This window comes from Schistocerca gregaria, chromosome 6 (assembly GCF_023897955.1).
Source record: "Schistocerca gregaria isolate iqSchGreg1 chromosome 6, iqSchGreg1.2, whole genome shotgun sequence".
Classification (NCBI taxonomy): domain Eukaryota; kingdom Metazoa; phylum Arthropoda; class Insecta; order Orthoptera; family Acrididae; genus Schistocerca; species Schistocerca gregaria.
In genome coordinates this window covers 519,460,585-519,463,372 of record NC_064925.1, presented here as the reverse complement: position 1 = coordinate 519,463,372, position 2,788 = coordinate 519,460,585, and the positions used below count along the sequence as shown (strand labels likewise).

General features: G+C 43.1%; 1 pseudogene; it reads left to right on the top strand.

The window, feature by feature from the left end:
* The first annotated feature begins 367 nt into the window (after positions 1–367).
* Positions 368–485, top strand: LOC126279227 (5S ribosomal RNA; annotated as a pseudogene).
* The last annotated feature ends 2,303 nt before the right edge of the window (positions 486–2,788 follow it).

Sequence of the window (2,788 nt, the reverse complement as noted above, 5' to 3'; positions counted from 1 at the left end):
GTACTTGGTGATGGATAAATACAGAAACACGTCATATGACCTATAAAATTATTCCTTGGCTGGTGTTTGAGTTTTACCATTGTGAACCGGTCAGCCTGAATGGAGAACTAGTGATTAGTATGAAAACGATCGCCTGCCTCCTACATGACTCTATGTCATATTTATAGGTTATTACTGAAATTAAACGTTCGGAATCCCTGGGATCGATATCTTGACAGTATAAATAACAGGCGAAAATGGTCTAGTTTCTCGATTCCCCGGATGGATAGATGGACTATTTATATACATAATTAAGCATGTACTGAACCGTCATTGCGCGAGTCCTAATCGCATCTGACCAATTTTTATTCAATAGTGTTGAACTCACGGCGACGGCCTTGCCACAGTGGATACACCGGTTCCCGTTAGATCACCGAGGTTAAGCGCTGTCGGGCGTAGTCGGCACTTGGATGGGTGACCATCCTGGTCACCATGCGCTGTTGCCATTTTTCGGAGTGCACTCAGCCTCGAGATGCCACTTGAGGAGCTACTCGACCGAATAGTAGCGGTTTGGGTCACGAATAGCATCATAACGATCGGGAGAGCGGTGTGCTGACCCCATGCCCCTCCTATCCGCGTTCTCCTCGGAGGATGACACGGCGGTCGGATGGTCCTGATGGGCCACTTGTGGCCTGTAGACGGAGTGGTTTAAGCTCATTCCACAACAACTGTGATTTCCACATGACAGCGAAAAGCTGCATTACATTCTACTTCCTCGTTGACGTCGTATTTTAAGAAAGAATATATAAACCATCCTGGTTTCTCGTCTTGGATACTAGAAACGTTTTGAAGTCCAAAATCATTGTTTTCTGGATATTTGTTTCGTTAACACTTGTTGAAAGAAATCTTGCTGATTTGAAAATTATTCTATTCCGTAGACCTGAAATTGTGTTGCAATCTGATGTTCGGCCTGTGATAGTGTCAACCATACTACAACGTTTGCAGTATGAATGACTTGTCAGTTTATTTTGCAGCAACACTTATATGTCAGGGTCAGCTTATTTATAACCACATATGCCGTTGAGTGTGTCTGTGAGCTGATGGATTTGTCAGTGAGATTTGCCCTTGGTACCATCCAGTTTAAGTCATTGTGTTTCATTTGGAATGCTGGGGCACATGGAGCTTTCTTCTGAATGTATACTATTATTTTATTCTCTAATGCCTATATTCCTGTTAGTAAGACATGAAGTATACTTGCTCGCATTCTGCTGCATTACCGAATGCAGTCTCTAGGAAATATAATCACAGAGAACTGCTACTCTTGTCCTTTTCATGCCCGCCGATGGTGTTTTCAGATAATAATTCAAACTGAAATCCCACCATGTATTCACGGTGCTTCACTTTCATTTGTCGACCAGTATGTTGAGTTTGTGGATATCTGTTGCAGATTGAAGGTGGCGCTGACGATAAATTGAATTTAGCATGGTGGGGAGTTTGCAACAAACCATGAAATTACATGAGTAATATAATATTATTCTGTTTAAGGCTATACCCAATACCGTAAATACTAAGACACATGCTATATATAATTACTGCTATATATCATTATTATTGGTGAGGAGCACAGCCACATCCTACCCCATGCCACACTGGTTCTATCACTTAGGTGCCGAGTTACGAGCTCAAGTCTACGCTTCCAGTCTGGCGTTTCGGTTATGATCGCCGAGCACACTTTGTTAACTGTCCGTCTGCCACACCTGTTGACCTCAACCACTTTCGGTGTATTGATGCTAGACCTTCCGTCAGAACCTCCAGTAGTGAAACGGACGAGTATAGGTTGATAAAGGCGTCATACTGCTGGGACTTTTTTGAAATAGAACTGGTGATTTCGTTCAGGATGTGCCATGTTACTTGCACTGGAATATCTCCCTGAAATCAGATCTTCTGTGCCAATTCAGTTGCTGCTGACCAGTACCAATCTTATCCGAATATAGGAGACGTTCCCAGATAGTATGTTCTGTCATGGCTTCTTCATCACTGGCAACTTTGACACCTCCAAGTATCTTTTATAATTTGAGTATTTAGTGACCTGTAAAATCCTCCTACCGCAAACAACATTTTCTTGTAAAACAGATGCAGCTCAAAACTAGGTAACCTCTCTGATATTTTTATTAGTCTTCCAAAATTGGTAGGTAACTTCTTTTTAAAATGAAACAATGAAAATCCAGAATGGAATGTAACAATATTATGAAAAGGAAAGTTGCTATTTACCATATAGTGGAGATGCTGTGTGGTGTCACCGCTAGGTGGTAGCCTTTAAATCGGCCGCGGTCCGTTAGTATACGTCGGACCCGCCTGTCGCCACTATCAGTGATTGCAGACCGAGCGCCGCCACACGGCAGGTGTAGAGAGACTTCCCAGCACTCGCCCCAGTTGTACAGCCGACTTTGCTAGCGATGGTTCACTGACTTCTACGCTCTCATTTGCCGAGACGATAGTTAGCATAGCCTTCAGCTACGTTATTTGCTACGACCTAGCAAGGCGCCAGTATACGTACTATTGATATTGTGAATCATGTACCATAAAGAACGACGTTCTCCATTAATAGATTGAAGTTAAGTATTCCACCAGCTACGTCCGTTTTTCTCAATTCTAATTCCCTTGTCATGTTCCAGACCTCACGCCAGCCTGCGTGAGCTGAGACGCGTGCATTTCGGCCTCCTTTAGAAAAACACGGTTGGCTCTCCTGCCAACCACAACATGCTGAGTGGCAGATATGCGCAACAAAAAGACTTCAAAAATAAAGCTT